General features: G+C 37.4%; 1 long non-coding RNA gene across 2 annotated transcripts; it reads right to left on the bottom strand.

Annotated features, from left to right (window-relative positions):
• Positions 1-321: 321 nt before the first annotated feature.
• On the bottom strand, positions 322-3,865 carry LOC113327612. Of its 2 annotated transcripts, none has more exons than XR_003349065.1 (8): positions 3,621-3,865; positions 2,646-3,406; positions 2,357-2,507; positions 2,148-2,215; positions 1,915-2,042; positions 1,449-1,526; positions 1,035-1,124; positions 322-756 (listed from the first exon to the last, which is right to left on the bottom strand). It is a non-coding gene; the product is annotated as an uncharacterized LOC113327612 (long non-coding RNA). The 2 variants fall into 2 exon arrangements; XR_003349064.1 differs by having other exon boundaries at positions 1,035-1,121.
• Positions 3,866-17,839: the final 13,974 nt, after the last annotated feature.

Here is a 17,839-nt window from a genome sequence, read left to right as displayed (position 1 = left end):
GGTTGACCGAGCTATGCTCTAACAATACTTTTAAGAGAATCAACTAGACAGTCAGACTCAATCTTAACAAAAAGTATATCAAGGAGTTATATCTCAATTTCTCGATTCAATACTTACTCAAGCAAATAGAAATCTGCGAGTCTAACACTACACCAAAAACCCAAATTTACCACTTTTATACACGTTGCTAACAATTTAAGCAACGCTTATGTACGTTGGCCACACGGCGTCACAAATTATGTGCAACGTTTATTAAAGTTACTTAAATTAATTAAAGCAACGTCTAAAATGTTGCTTCATCCGTTGCGTTAATTAGACTAATGCAACGTTTAAAATAATTTAAGCAACATATACATCCATTGCAAATTATTTTATTAGTATAAAATAAATAAATTGCTAAATCTATTCCCGTATTACAAATAATATTGAACCCTGACCTGATCAGCGAATCACTAATCCCTACAACATTATAAACTTAGAAAAAAATTCAATGAAATTCCAGTCCGGAACATAAGAAATATTGCTACGAAGCTATTGTTTCCGGGTTACTCCAAATATGCTCACAATACTTGGTCCTAGCTTTAATGATTAGAGCAACAAGAAAATAGTGGGAGCGTGTATGTTGGCACACTACAAGACTTGCCCAAGTTTCAACTAGCCTCTACAAGGTACCTCGATTCTTTTTTTGCAGCTGGCATAATGACATGATGTAATCAACCAATCCATCCATAAATTGCCGGCTTCATGGCATCTTTTCTGCAGAAAGAACAATTAAAATGTTAATTACAAATCAAAAGAAAACAAATATGAACCTACTACAAGAAAAAGTGAATATAAAATCGATAATGTTCATTCCACCAACAAACACTTAGCAGTACGGTCACAAGGCCATCAAATCAAATCAAACCATACAAGCACATTTATCATATCACACAAAATGTCACCGTATTGCCATAGAGTAATGCCACTTCAGGTACAGATTTATGGTGTAAGGTACTCCAGAAAATAGAACCAAGTTTTGTGATGACAATTACCTTATCTTGGGTAGAAGCACCTGAAGTTACACCTATAGTGACAAGACCCTCCGTTGGCCGATTTTCTTTGTCAGCCAACTTACCATGCTGCTGCAACATCAAGAGACAATAATTAACTTGAAGATCTAATTCACAAAATATAACTCATATCATATTCATTAAGAGTAATCTAACTGATTACCAAAGATTCAGAACATATTTGCTGTACTCATATACTCGACTGATCTAGTCTGCAGCCAAACATCCTTGTTCAGATGTTGGCTAAAAATATATAAGCAACTCTGCTTTACGAAATACTCAAACTAAACAGCTTTCATATCCATGCATTGTCATGGTCATCCATATAATTCTTTTAGAAGAATGCATTCTAGTCTTTTGTTGTGTTATAAAATAAAAATGAAGTCCTAAAATTACCAGTTCAGTTTTTTGGAGTCATGTATGGGAAATTATGAATTAGAATGTCCTCCAAAGTCGCACCATTTTTGCCACCACCTGCACATCATGAACTATCAGGTGAAACATCAACAATGAATTATATTTCTCATAGGCATTTCCATAAACAAATGAGCTATAGAAACACAAACAAGTCTACGTTGACAAATGGCTCCATAATAAGAAACACCAGCACCACCAATAACCGAATCTTTCATATGGAGATGATCAAACGGCTCACTTTGTGAGGATGATCATTAGTAACGTCAATGATCCTTTAAATATTTATGATATTCCTAAAATTCTAACCGAATCAGGTTGGGACCATTGAGTTATTTATGGGCAGTCCATATACAAGAAGTAAAGAGAGACTTAATGCACTATGTAAGCAAGATAGGACTGAAACTAAGAATAATTTGGTAAAAATATCAGAGATGTTTCAACTTACCCATCTAACCTTCAAAGAGAATGAGATTATCAAGGAATATTGATCATAGTGTGATAACAAGAGCCCCAACAACTTGTCTCTTCCAAGAGTCTTTAACAATCAGCTCATCAACTCCTCAATCTTCATAACTGCTCACGGATGATAAAAATGGAGGGATGTATTATTAGCTAGACGTTTCAGAGTTTATAAGGAAGAGGTAATAATCAATAACTATGCACCAACTACGAACATACCTTTTGTCAGGCAAGTAGCGATGGACGGTGAAAGATATCTTGCGTGCCCGGAGTTTGTTCCCTGCAATCTATACATACATGAACAACATGAGGACACTCGTTTCTTAAAGTTGGGAGGATGAACATACAAAGTTGTCTGCGTCACGGAAGCGTAGAAAAATTTACTACTTGGTAGAATAAAACTAAAAAGGATGTTTCATGAAACAAACCAGAGAATATAGTGTCCATTGACATCCACGTGCAGGTGGATGCTTCCAGTTTAGCTCATCACCTTCATATATGTCATACTGGCCAGATTATCATTTATAATCAAGCATGCTCAATGATGTAGAACTATGTCATAGAGCTACATGTTTCCATCTACAATACATCCACAGAAACTTAGTGGTCTAGACTAAGAAAACCATTGAATCATAAAATTTGATATCACATTTAAAAATCATGTCAAAGAGCAAAAAAAAAATTAGGATTGCAACCAGAAATGGGTTTTTTTCTCACCAAAAGACATTGTAAATATCTGTGAACTAGCTATGGAGTCCATCACAATTTCTTGTTCTGCAACACCATCTACACTTGTTGTAGCTTCCTGACCCTAGCATCCAGCTCCTGAAATTGCTACTGCGAAGTAAAAGGCCATTGAACCACGCAACTCCATTCCTGCAATACTAGACCACCAACCATCTGCAATTCAGCTCATTCCTCAACATCAGCTCAATCCATTCATTCAACTGCAACACCAGATTTGTTCTTCTTCCCTGTTTACACATCACCAAGACAGTCCATTCTCTTGGCAACAACAAGATCCAAGCACATCACATTTCAAGGCCTCTCTGCTGCTCAACCATCTCCATCTCATACATCCACTGCATCAGCAAAAATACAACCCACTGTTTCTCTGCATTTTATCCACATACAGCTTCAAAAACAAACCATCTCATCAACACTAACAGTTCCATCTCCCACTCAGATTCCTCAGGCAACATTCACCAACATAACCACCAGGAACTGCCATTTCAGTACATACCTCCTCTATCCATTAGCAGTAACCAAATCCATCTCCTGAACCTGCAACTTAACTTCAGACTAAAACTGCAAAACCCATTTCATCTTCTGTTGCTCCAAACACCACCAGTTCTATGCATTATCTCTACCATTCCTCACCTGCAAACCATTGCAATCACTCCTAAACTCCACCATCTGAAGCAACTACCACCAATCAAATTCGATCTCCCTCTTCTTTCTCTATTCTCAGCTCGCATCTACCAGAACACCACATACAAACAGTATCTTTAGAACACCATATCACCACAAAACTAAAATTAAAAGAAATCCCATACTTAAACTCACCTAATACAGTAAACGAAAAAAATTTGCAAAATCTTTAAAGAATATCACCTACCAAAATTCGTTATTCATAGAATTAGGTCAAAATAAAGCAACAAGCAAAAACAAGTACGAAGATTAGAGTTATACCCAGCAGGATCCAGTAGGTCATCACCAGAGAGAAACTTCACACCTTATAGAGCCATTTGATTTTACAGAGAAAAAAGATTTCCAGGGTTTGACTTATCGAAAGATTGGGTTTCATTTCCGAAAGATAAGATTTGATTTATGAGATTAGGGTTTAAGAGGAATGGGTTTTGATTTCTGGAAACTTGGATTTGGTTTCGCAGAGCTCGGTTTAGATTAGAAGAAGAGAAGAAAAAATAAGAGGATAACTAGACGAACTCCGAGAGGAGAGATAAAGAAAATAAGAAAACGGAAAAAATAGATATAGAAAAGAAAGGGGGAATAATAGGTTGCAATAGTCACTTATGCCCTCAACTATTTTAAATAAGGCAAGCGTGTCCTTTTTTCTTTATTCATTACTTTAGTCAGATTTTGTGCAACGTATAAATAATAATGAGCAACGGATATGAGCAACAGATAAATGTATGCAACGTATGTATGCGTTGCAAAGCTGAAATCAAAACGTTGCAAAATAGGCCAAATGGTGTAGTGTAATTGAATACAAGAGAAATTAACTTGAACGGTACCAAAGACCAATGTTCAAGTATCAATCAATTTCAATCAACAACCAAAGGTTGGATTTACGAATTGATCGATTCAACGCACAACCTGTGATATTTCAATTATATAACAAAATATAATGCGGAAAAGAAATAACACATACACCAGAAGTTTCGTTAACGAGGAAACCGCAAATACAGAAAAACCCCGGGACCTAGTCCAGATTGAACACACACTGTATTAAGCCGCTACATACACTAGCCTACTACAAACTAACTTCGGTATGGACTGTAGTAGAACCCCAATAAATCTCATACTGATCCAAGGTACAGTTGCGCTCCTTACGTCTCTGATCCCAGCAGGATACTACGCACTTGATTCCCTTAGATGATCTCACCCACAACTAAGAGTTGCTATGACCCAAAGTCGAGGACTTTAATAAACAAGTTTGTATCACACAGAAAAGTCTACAGGAATAGATAAATCTGTCTCCCGCAGAAATACCTACGAGTTTTTGTTCCGTCTTTTGATAAATCAAGGTGAACAGAAACCAATCGATAACCCGGACTTATATTCCCGAAGAACAACCTAGAATTATCAATCACCTCTCAATAATCTTAATCGACTAGCGAAACAAGATATTGTGGAATCACAAACGATGAGATGAAGATGTTTGTGATTACTTTTCTATCTTGCCTATCGGAGAAATTAATCCCGAGCCAATTTTACAATTGCACTCAATGTTAGAGCATTTCTCGGTCGAACTCGCATGTGTTGCTATCTCAAGCATGTTTGTCAATATTAGTGATCAACACTATATGTATTGATTTCTAGTTTACTTATGACTAAGTCTCGGTCTAGGATAGTTAAGTGTAGTTGAGCTCCAGACTCCATGGCGATCATCTTACGAAGACTAAGAACTACTACTCGAGGAACTAGTGGAACTTCATCCGACTAAAAAGGTATGTGGAGACTTGAACTTATCTATCACTCAAAAGTCTACTCTATCTCCTACTCTTTTCATACATACACATTTGTTATTTAGAGCCGAGTTTATTCGCTTATCTTTTTCTCGAAATATGTGTCGGTAAGCTTTTGCTTTAACCACTTTCATCTTTACCCGTGATGAAAGTTATGATGACGTTTCAATCTTGAAAATAGCTTTGATGACGATAGTCGTGAATAACGATTGTTATAACATTATAGAAGAATGTCCCAATGATTGAAATGTAGAGTTGAGATTACCAACTATGGATATAAGCATATATAGTGTGTTCGCACATTAGTGTATAAATCCATGTGCCGGAAACCAAGTGTGTGCATACAGTATTGGTGAAGGAGACAGGTTGGGTACGCGTACCAGCGGAAGTTTTCCAACCGAAAATTTCTGCTGAGTTTGTAGTTTGCAAACTAGTATACAAGTCACCTTAGGTACGCATACCCATGGAAGTTTTCAAACCGAAAATTTCTGCGGAGTTTGTAAACTCAAATCCGGTAGCTAAGGTACGCGTACCCAAGCTGGTTATTTCTCAAATCGGTAGTTCATGAACTTAAAATAATAAATTATAAGGAATGCAATCTTTGCAAACCGTGGGTATATTGTTCATGAATTGATTCAAATGGGTCAAACCGATTTTGTTTCAATTGTGTCTATGAATAAAGACCTAAGCAATTGAACAACTCTTCAACTAGTTCTTATGAGTCATTTGAACTAGTTATGAGAAAGATGAATACGGTTACTATGAAAGTGGTCATATGGCTAACCATTGGTTAACTATTTGTGAACCAACTAAGTGTACACGTTTAGGTACGGTTACTCAAACCTAAATGAATACATTTCATTTGTGTGTGACAAGCTAAGTTTCGATCTAACGGTTGAAAGATATTAGCTTGGTTAAATCAGTTTTTTCATCTAACAGTGAATATTGAATGCTTTGTTACCAAGGTAACTTGGATTGCAAACCCTGATTTGAAAACTATATAAAGGAGACATCTAGCAACTGGAAAAACTAATCCCCACACCTCATGTGTGATACTAGTTGGTTTTGCTAGAGTCTATTCTCCTTTAACCTTAGGTTTTTTCTTGAGACCCTGTAGGTTAACGACTGAAAGACTTCATTGGGATTGTGAAGCCAGACGAAACTACTTCTCTTGTAGTTGAGCGATCTGATCTTGCCATTTTCTATCGTACGAGTTCAATTGAATAATTGACTTGACATTATATCTCCGATAGGGCAAAGATAAAAAGAAATCACAAACATCTTCGTCTCATCGTTTGTGATTCCGCAATATCTTGTTTCGCTACCATACGATTAAGATTACTATGAGGTGATTGATAATACTAGGCTGTTCTTCGGGAATATAAGTCCGGGTTATCAATTAGTTCCTGTTCATCTTGATTTATCAAAAGACGAAGCAAAACTCATAGGTTTATCTGTGGGAGAGTGATCGTCTTTAGAGATATACACATTTTTACTTTCATCAAGTAATTTTGTGTCTTTTAGTGCTTTAAGCACAACATCCTTAGATTTGGATGAATGTTCGTGATCAAAGATCTTAAGATTCCCAACCAGCGTATTTCTAGAGAGATTATAAAGATTATTTCCCTCAACGATAGCATGCTTCTTAGAGTCACATCTAGATGGAAGCAATCTGAGAATTTTCATCACAATGTCCTTTTCAGGAATAGTCTTACCCAATGCAAAAGATGCATTAACAATTTCAGACACTTTGTGATTAAACTCATCAAATGAATCTTCATCTGCCATACGAAGGTTTTCCCAATCGAAATTAAGGTTTTGAAACCTAGCTTCCTTTTCACTGGTATTACCTTCGAATACGGTTTCTAATATATCCCACACATCTTTAGACCTAGTGCAATTTGACACATGGTGCTGAAGATTTGGGGTAATGGCATGTATGATGGCATTCAAACCGTCAGAGTTTTGCTTTGCAGCAAGTATCTCAGTAGCATCGTATTCTCCAATATTCTTTGGAACAAAATCGTTACCTATTGCCACAACGGGAGCATCATAGCCATTAACAACATATACCCATGATTGAAAATCACGCGCTTGAAGAAAAGCTCGCATAGCAATTTTCCACCATAAGTAATTAGAGCCATCGAAGACTGGTGATACGTTAATAGAGATAGCACTTATGTCCATAGAGTCAGATCGCTACAAACACGGACTTGTAAGGTCTTTATTTATCTATTATCGTATACTTTTCTATGTGATACAGATTTGTTTATTAAAGTCTTTAACTTTGGATCGTAGCAACTCTTAGTTGAGGGTGAGATCATCTAAGGGAATCAAGTGCGTAGTATCCTGCTGGGATCAGAGACGTAGGGAGCGCAACTATACCTTGAATCAGTGTGAGATTGTTTAGGGTTCAACTACAGTCCAGACCGAAGTTAGTTTGTAGTAGGCTAGTGTCTGTAGCGGCTTAATATAGTGTGGTGTTCAATGTGGACTAGGTCCCGGGGTTTTTCAGCATTTGCGGTTTCCTCGTTAACAAAATTCTGGTGTCTGTGTTATTTCTATTCCGCATTATATTTTGTTATATTATTGAAATATCACAGGTTGTGCGTTAAGATCAATCAATTAAAATATCCAACCTTTGGTTGTTGATTTACATTGATTGACACTTAAACATTGGTCTTTGGTACCGTTCAAGTTATTTCACATAATAATCAGGATCACGGATTTCTATCTGTTCGATTTGTTGATTACATTGTGAAATAGAGATATTAACTCCTTGATATAATTTTTATTAAGATTGAGTCTGACTGCCTAGTTGATTCTCTTAAAAGTATATTAGAGTTAGTCCATACAGATTGCTAATCGAAATATTGGGTGAGGTTGTTGTACCCCGCATTTTCAATTGGTATCAGAGTAGGCAAACACGGGAATATTCCGTCGAGTTACTGTTAAGTTAACGGTCAAATCAGTCAAACCGTCAGTCAATGGTCAAGGCAGAAAGAGTGAATCAACCGAGTTAGCTATCTGACTCGGTCTTACTAGATCTTACTCAGTTGAGTTATAGGACTCGATTAGTCATCGGCTCACCTGAAATTGCTGGTACCGAGTTGACTCGCCGGAGTAAAAAACTCGACAGAGTCTCCTCTATTTTCTGGGCATTTTCTTAGGCCAAATTCAAGCCTATTTTTCTTCAGTCTTGCCCTGTAAGAAATCCTAGCATACATCTATTCAATTCAAACATTCAACAGCTACAGTTCATACCACCCATTCACTCATTTTTCATCACCAGAATGCAACCATACACATCTATTCAATTCAAGCATTCAACAACATCAGTAACAGATCTATTATCTTCTTGACTGAAACTCTGCATCGAACACTATACCCAACTCCATTCATACTCAATTTCTCTGTCAATTAGTTCATCGTCAGCTCCTTACCAGAACCCAACTTCAAACCTCAATTTCCAATTCTTCTCAACACCGTTAGAGTTCAAACTCCACCAGCGTCTTTTCCTGAATCGACAACCATAACAAATGTTCTTCCTGACTCAGAACCACCAACCAGATTGATCAGCACCATGATAGACGCATTTATATGTCTATTTTGATCTCTTTTATGTATCTTATTAGTACCCATTTTTTCTCATTATGGTGTTTTTATGCGTGTTTAGGTGTTTTTGGAAAAATAAAGTTTTGTGGAGAAATTGGCTAAAACTGCGGCGTTTGGAGCTCCGTTGACGGTATACCGGAAGTACCCCGGAGGTGTACAGGAAGTACCCAGGAAATGTCCCGGAGGAACCCCGAAAAAGTGCGGAAAATATCCTGGAAGAATTGCTAAAGGAACCCCTTGGTTGGATAAGGGCATCCCATGGCTATTTACACCCCAAAAATGATGTTTCCACCCAAATTACTAAGGGGACACCTTCTTCACGATTTAAAAAAATAAAATTGGCGGGAAACTTAATTATCGTCTGCATGATTTGGAGTTGAATTTTTGGACGTGTTTTTGCGAGATTCAACACCTGAAATCAATTGGGCTGGGCTTGAATTCGCAGGACAGAGTTAGTACAAGCATTTTGATCGAGCAAAATGGGCCAAGGAAGCCGTGGGAAGAAGTTACAGCGCAAAACAGAGAAGGCAATATTCTCGGGATTTTCTCGAGTTGTTTTGTGAAAGTTAATTGGATATTTATTCCCTAAAAGAGTTTTACTCATTCTAGGAAGTGTATGGCGCGTGTTTGAAGAACTTTTGATGCATGGGAATCACCAGAAGATGCGTGCAGAGAAAAAAAGAAGGAAATAAAATCCTGTAATTAACAGCGAAGTTATGGAGAATATTTTCCATTAAACTCGAGAGATTTGGGTCCTGTTGTGATATAAATAGGTGCTTACAGTCACAAGAGAGGGGGTCGAGAGTTGGGAGGAGAGAAGGAACGCTGCAGAGTCGAGAACCATGATTTCTCTCTGCTGCTGCTGCTGCCATTGATGAAGACCAAGAACACGAAGAACGGACTCTCGAGGGCAGTCGTTTATCACCAGTGTCTAAGACGCAAACTGTGGGTCGCAGCGCAGTCTAAATATCAGCACCACCTGTCTCTTATCGTTCTTTTTGTGACGCCTCCTGTGGGTCGTACATTCACTGTTTTACTCATTTTTATCATTTTAATCAACTTTTGAGCAACATACATGTATTTTGAGATTATGATTAATATGAGAAGCTAAATCCCAACACTGGGGCAATGGAGGAAGCCTTATTTCACACTTGGGTAATTATATTTAATTCTTTTCATGACTTTTGCAATAATTTTAATTGAAATTATGATTTAAATTAATTAGTTGTGATTTGATTTGATGGGTCATGCTTAGCTTAGATGATTTGATGTCCCATGATTAACATTTACACCTAATATTTTGAGAATCAATCTTGGCAATAAATTAGAGTCGATATATTTAATATATTTTTTGAGCTATTATTGATAAAAGAATTATTATTTGAACATTAAGAAATGAAATTGGCGGAATCCTAGTCCCAGTACCTCTCGCCCATTGTGACAAATATTGTGTATATTTTTTTTATTTTTAAATCTTTACAAGTCCGAGCAACGAACTTTTACTACCACTTTCAAAACTACAACTAAATGGCGCCACCGACGCGGACTTGTATATAGATTGATTTATTTTTTTTAGGTTTATTATTTTTTTTTAGAATTGTTTGTTCCTTTTTACATTTCTTTTTGTCTTTATTTTGCAGGTTCAAAGTGAAAACTAAGGACTTGGAGAGGAAAAATCTTAAAGCGAAAAGCGAAAAGAGAAGAAAAAAAGGACAATTTTAGGATTTAATTTTTAATTTGTAATTTTTTTAGAGTGTGTGAGGAAAACTGTAATTTTTTATTTTTTTATTTTGGACTTTGGACTTTGGACTTTAAACAATTGGACTTTGTTTTTTTTTTAACCCTACGGAAGGGTATTATTATTAAAAAAAAAAATTATTATATAAACTATGTGCAGGGAAGGACGAGGATTACTATATCGTCTCGGCCCCTCGGATTCGCACACGGCATAGGAGTCGTGGCCCGAGTCGACGACAACGGTTCATCGCCCGTCTGGTACGGGAGGTAAGTCCAATCGAACACCCGCGAATCTCCTGCAAGCGGGTTACTGTCTTCCTTAAGGTGATAATTGTTTGAGGACGAACCGGACTGTCTTTATTTTCCTAGTAAAGGGCAATGACTGGCCTAAACAAGATAAGGGTTCGGATTTCATCACCGTTCCCTTCTTGCCCGCCTTAGGAAAACGAAACCTAACGCGAACCCAAGCTTAAAATTTGGGATAGAACGAGATCGATAGGGTAACGAGCTTAATAGGAAACTCGTTCGAAAAATATTGGTTGCTCTTTAAGCACACTCCAAAGTTCATAATGGTTTCTGTGAGTTGAATGCGTGACTGCGCCGCCTTGTGATAGCGGTGAGGCCTTGGGTATCAAAGCTCCACTGAGCTTCCTTCGCCTCAATTCAACTTACTTTGACTCGGATTGATTCCAGAGGGGTTTGCTCAAATTGCAACGAATTCCCTTTCGAAAGATAGAAGCTGGTCTAGAAACAATCTAAGTGGAGCCATCATGCTTTTTGTTTGCTAGAAATATTTAGGTTTGCTTTGGTGGAGTCGAGTCGGCCTTGTTTGTGATTGTATAGAATCCCTTTGTAGTTTATATTTCTTAGGTGATGAATCCTTTTGAGGAGACGCCACCTGCGATGACGTTGCGAGAATATATGTCTAGAAATTCTCGTTATCAAGAGAATTCTTCGGAAATGACTCTTGGTGAATATATGCGTGGGCAGCGATATATGGATACTCCAACTTTTATTGAGGAATTACCTCTAACGATCTATGAGAAATATTATAAACATAGACCATGTAGTTGGGAACAAAGCTTGAGAATTCGTGAATATCAAAAATTATATTGTGATGATGATGAGGAGGAGGATGGTGATGATGATTATAATGATATTTCTAGTTCAAATCCAAATAATTTTAATAATTATTTACCTATTCAAAAGGACGAGGATTTGACTAGAAATACCCCCGTTTTAGACGATGATTACGAAACCGATGATGGTTTAGAGGAACCAGTTTATCTTGAGAGTACTGTTTTCGAGTCAAATGATTTAGAAACAATAGTCTTAGAAGAACTCGTAGAGATTAGCGGGGATGAACCTGACTTAGAAAAATCAATCGCCCACTTTCAGGAATCTGATGACCTAGAAATTAGAGAGATTATGACCAGTCTACCTAGAGACGCCGAAAACTCTAAGTTTGGGGGTGATTATCATTCTCCATGTTCTTTAACTCTTAAAAATATCCCTCACTTGGGACTTGACATCAATGCCTCACCCATCTTACGAGACTATCTTCGTACTCGTTTTCCAGAACCTAATGATATCCAACAAGAGTCTCAACTGTTAGAAACCCATCCTCTGGTTGATGTGGTTAACCCAGGCAATAATACCAAGATTGATTTTGTTTTCCCACCAAATAGTTTTCTTCCAAATGTGGGAACATATAGATTTCAAATGTGTCGAATATTAAGTTGTGAGACTAAACCTAAATGCTTCAGGAAATTAGAATCGACACATTTGCTTAAGGATGACCACTACTCTCATTGTGGTCAATTATGTAAGTCATATCTGATTGACTTAGAGGATCCGCAATTATTTAGGTTATTACTTCGTGATTCTAAGTTCGTATTTGAGTTTTTCCAGACTCTAGGACCTAGTAATTTAGATCCAATCTATGAGGAAATGCATCCAATAAAAATATTTTATTTAGACCCTTTCATAGAACCTGAACCTGAACCACAATTAGATATAAATATCTTAATCAGGAAACTAGGTAAGGGCACGCTAGTCTTGTTCATTTTCTTGGTTCACTGCAATTTCCTGTTGTCATCTCTTTTTGGTTTTAAAGACCCGCAGTTATTCCGGCTACTGTTATACGGTTCGAGTTGACTAAACCTTTTCTAAGTCTGGCTGAAGACTTTAAACTTAGCACTTTATGGGAGGTAACCCAATCTCATGCAACACGGTAATATCCTTCCTTAACTCTTTTGCTTCAAATAGTAACCGTTTCTCCTTGTTCATGCTTTTAATTTCATCTTTAGAACATTGAGGACAATGTTAGATTTAAGTTTGGGGGTATGGGAAAATCTTTTAGTTGCAATAAATAAACTCCAGAGCCTAGAAATTTACGCCTATTAAGGATAGCACTAACCAATCTAAGTGGATGGAAACATTTTTGTTTTAGGAGTTGAGGAACCAATCTGACTAGATGGAAACATCTATAGAGTCTATTCATAAAAGCGCAGAGCTCAGGTGTTAGAAATAACATGATAGTTTCGCCATATCTCGTCGAGTCCTTTTCACTTTCTATTTTTAGTTTTCTTTTATTTCAAGTGATTTGGTGGGGCACACGATTCAAGTTTTTACCTTTGCTAGGGTGAAATAGAGTGACTGAGTTACCAAAAAAAAAAAAAACCGGACCAGTTAGGCCAATCGGAATAAGTATTAACACTTGGATAGCAATATGCGTGTGTTCTCCCTGTTTCCGTCGCCTAAGCAAGCGTGGAATGCAGGACCCGTGGGAACTATCGTGTAATCTGCTGACAAGAAGCATGTGCTTGGATCAAAAAGATCTATTCATGCCGTTAAGTTAAAAAAAAATGGTTATTGTTATGTGTAGTCAACTGCTGGTTCCCTTGTATTTGCCAGTTTGTTGATCTAGATTTAAGTTATTGACCACTGGTTCCCTTGTATATGCCAGTTTGTTAATATTAGTCAGACCGGTATCTCAGTCATTTAGGTTAGGTTCATCTTGGCATAGGCCTTCAGACAGATATGGGAAACACCGTTCGCTTTTCAACCATCTACATTTTTCTTTTTCCATCTTCTTAATCTTTTCATGTGATTAGTCTGAATCCGAGTATGATGTCCATCATGAAACTATCTTAGTAGAGCTCTGTCACTTATATGAATTTTAGTATGCTTGAGTGCAAACTCGTATACATCAATTGGAATTTCGCGTCAGGGTACTTCCTCCTGTAATTAATAAGTATGCCAACCAAGGAGGTTCTTTAGTGCTTTCCAAGATTTTTCGTAGATAGCTAGGGTCTGGAGTATTGGTTTTTGTGGGTACACCTCTGATAAACCCACCCGAGATTAACTCGGTCACTTTTCAAGAATAAAATTTGCTTGAGGACTAGCAAATAATAAGTTTGGGGGTATTTGATAGACGCATTTATATGTCTATTTTGATCTCTTTTATGTATCTTATTAGTACCCATTTGTTCTCATTATGGTGTTTTTATGTGTGTTTAGGTGTTTTTGGAAAAATAAAGTTTTGTGGAGAAATTGGCTAAAACTGCGGCGTTTGGAGCTCCGTTGACGGTATACCGGAAGTACCCCGGAGGTGTACCGGAAGTACCCTGGAAATGTCCCGGAGGAACCCCGAAAAAGTGCGGAAAATATCCTGGAAGAATTGCTAAAGGAACCCCTTGGTTGGATAAGGGCATCCCATGGCTATTTACACCCCAAAAATGATGTTTCCACCCAAATTACTAAGGGGACACCTTCTTCACGATTTAAAAAAATAAAATTGGCGGGAAACTTAATTATCGTCTGCATGATTTGGAGTTGAATTTTTGGACGTGTTTTTGCGAGATTCAACACCTGAAATCAATTGGGCTGGGCTTGAATTCGCAGGACAGAGTTAGTACAAGCATTTTGATCGAGCAAAATGGGCCAAGGAAGCCGTGGGAACAAGTTACAGCGCAAAACAGAGAAGGCAATATTCTCGGGATTTTCTCGAGTTGTTTTGTGAAAGTTAATTGGATATTTATTCCCTAAAAGAGTTTTACTCATTCTAGGAAGTGTATGGCGCGTGTTTGAAGAACTTTTGATGCATGGGAATCACCAGAAGATGCGTGCAGAGAAAAAAGAAGGAAATAAAATCCTGTCATTAACAGCGAAGTTATGGAGAATATTTTCCATTAAACTCGAGAGATTTGGGTCCTGTTGTGATATAAATAGGTGCTTACAGTCACAAGAGAGGGGGTCGAGAGTTGGGAGGAGAGAAGGAACGCTGCAGAGTCGAGAACCATGATTTCTCTCTGCTGCTGCTGCTGCCATTGATGAAGACCAAGAACACGAAGAACGGACTCTCGAGGGCATTCGTTTATCACCAGTGTCTAAGACGCAAACTGTGGGTCGCAGCGCAGTCTAAATATCAGCACCACCTGTCTCTTATCGTTCTTTTTGTGACGCCTCCTGTGGGTCGTACATTCACTGTTTTACTCATTTTTATCATTTTAATCAACTTTTGAGCAACATACATGTATTTTGAGATTATGATTAATATGAGAAGCTAAATCCCAACACTGGGGCAATGGAGGAAGCCTTATTTCACACTTGGGTAATTATATTTAATTCTTTTCATGACTTTTGCATTAATTTTAATTGAAATTATGATTTAAATTAATTAGTTGTGATTTGATTTGATGGGTCATGCTTAGCTTAGATGATTTGATGTCCCATGATTAACATTTACACCTAATATTTTGAGAATCAATCTTGGCAATAAATTAGAGTCGATATATTTAATATATTTTTTGAGCTATTATTGATAAAAGAATTATTATTTGAACCTTAAGAAATGAAATTGGCGGAATCCTAGTCCCAGTACCTCTCGCCCATTGTGACAAATATTGTGTATATTTTTTTATTTTTAAATCTTTACAAGTCCGAGCAACGAACTTTTACTACCACTTTCAAAACTACAACTAAATGGCGCCACCGACGCGGACTTGTATATAGATTGATTTATTTTTTTTAGGTTTATTATTTTTTTTTAGAATTGTTTGTTCCTTTTTACGTTTCTTTTTGTCTTTATTTTGCAGGTTCAAAGTGAAAACTAAGGACTTGGAGAGGAAAAATCTTAAAGCGAAAAGAGAAGAAAAAAAGGACAATTTTAGGATTTAATTTTTAATTTGTAATTTTTTTAGAATGTGTGAGGAAAACTGTAATTTTTTATTTATTTATTTTGGACTTTGGACTTTGGAGTTTAAACAATTGGACTTTGTTTTTTTTTTAACCCTACGGAAGGGTATTATTATTAAAAAAAAATATTATTATATAAACTATGTGCAGGGAAGGACGAGGATTACTATATCGTCTCGGCCCCTCGGATTCGCACACGGCATAGGAGTCGTGGCCCGAGTCGACGACAACGGTTCATCGCCCGTCTGGTACGGGAGGTAAGTCCAATCGAACACCCGCGAATCTCCTGCAAGCGGGTTACTGTCTTCCTTAAGGTGATAATTGTTTGAGGACGAACCGGACTGTCTTTATTTTCCTAGTAAAGGGCAATGCCTGGCCTAAACAAGATAAGGGTTCGGATTTCATCACCGTTCCCTTCTTGCCCGCCTTAGGAAAACGAAACCTAACGCGAACCCAAGCTTAAAATTTGGGATAGAACGAGACCGATAGGGTAACGAGCTTAATAGGAAACTCGTTCGAAAAATATTGGTTGCTCTTTAAGCACACTCCAAAGTTCATAATGGTTTCTGTGAGTTGAATGCGTGACTGCGCCGCCTTGTGATAGCGGTGAGGCCTTGGGTATCAAAGCTCCACTGAGCTTCCCTCGCCTCAATTCAACTTACTTTGACTCGGATTGATTCCAGAGGGGTTTGCTCAAATTGCAACGAATTCCCTTTCGAAAGATAGAAGCTGGTCTAGAAACAATCTAAGTGGAGCCATCATGCTTTTTGTTTGCTAGAAATATTTAGGTTTGCTTTGGTGGAGTCGAGTCGGCCTTGTTTGTGATTGTATAGAATCCCTCTGTAGTTTATATTTCTTAGGTGATGAATCCTTTTGAGGAGACGCCACCTGCGATGACGTTGCGAGAATATATGTCTAGAAATTCTCGTTATCAAGAGACGTCTTCGGAAATGACTCTTGGTGAATATATGCGTGGGCAGCGATATATGGATACTCCAACTTTTATTGAGGAATCACCTCTAACGATCTATGAGAAATATTATAAACATAGACCATGTAGTTGGGAACAAAGCTTGAGAATTCGTGAATATCAAAAATTATATTGTGATGATGATGAGGAGGAGGATGGTGATGATGATTATAATGATATTTCTAGTTCAAATACAAATAATTTTAATAATTATTTACCTATTCAAAAGGACGAGGATTTGACTAGAAATACCCCCGTTTTAGACGATGATTACGAAACCGATGATGGTTTAGAGGAACCAGTTTATCTTGAGAGTACTGTTTTCGAGTCAAATGATTTAGAAACAATAGTCATAGAAGAACTCGTAGAGATTAGCGGGGATGAACCTGACTTAGAAAAATCAATCGCCCACTTTCAGGAATCTGATGACCTAGAAATTAGGGAGATTATGACCAGTCTACCTAGAGACGCCGAAAACTCTAAGTTTGGGGGTGATTATCATTCTCCATGTTCTTTAACTCTTAAAAATATCCCTCACTTGGGACTTGACATCAATGCCTCACCCATCTTACGAGACTATCTTCGTACTCGTTTTCCAGAACCTAACTATATCCAACAAGAGTCTCAACTGTTAGAAACCCATCCTCTGGTTGATGTGGTTAACCCAGGCAATAATACCAAGATTGATTTTGTTTTCCCACCAAATAGTTTTCTTCCAAATGTGGGAACATATAGATTTCAAATGTGTCGAATATTAAGTTGTGAGACTAAACCTAAATGCTTCAGGAAATTAGAATCGACACATTTGCTTAAGGATGACCACTACTCTCATTGTGGTCAATTATGTAAGTCATATCTGATTGACTTAGAGGATCCGCAATTATTTAGGTTATTACTTCGTGATTCTAAGTTCGTATTTGAGTTTTTCCAGACTCTAGGACCTAATAATTTAGATCCAATCTATGAGGAAATGCATCCAATAAAAATATTTTATTTAGACCCTTTCATAGAACCTGAACCTGAACCACAATTAGATATAAATATCTTAATCAGGAAACTAGGTAAGGGCACGCTAGTCTTGTTCATTTTCTTGGTTCACTGCAATTTCCTGTTGTCATCTCTTTTTGGTTTTAAAGACCCGCAGTTATTCCGGCTACTGTTATACGGTTCGAGTTGACTAA

Source organism: Papaver somniferum, unplaced genomic scaffold, assembly GCF_003573695.1.
Source record: "Papaver somniferum cultivar HN1 unplaced genomic scaffold, ASM357369v1 unplaced-scaffold_104, whole genome shotgun sequence".
Classification (NCBI taxonomy): domain Eukaryota; kingdom Viridiplantae; phylum Streptophyta; class Magnoliopsida; order Ranunculales; family Papaveraceae; genus Papaver; species Papaver somniferum.
This window is presented reverse-complemented; position numbering and strand designations above follow the sequence as displayed.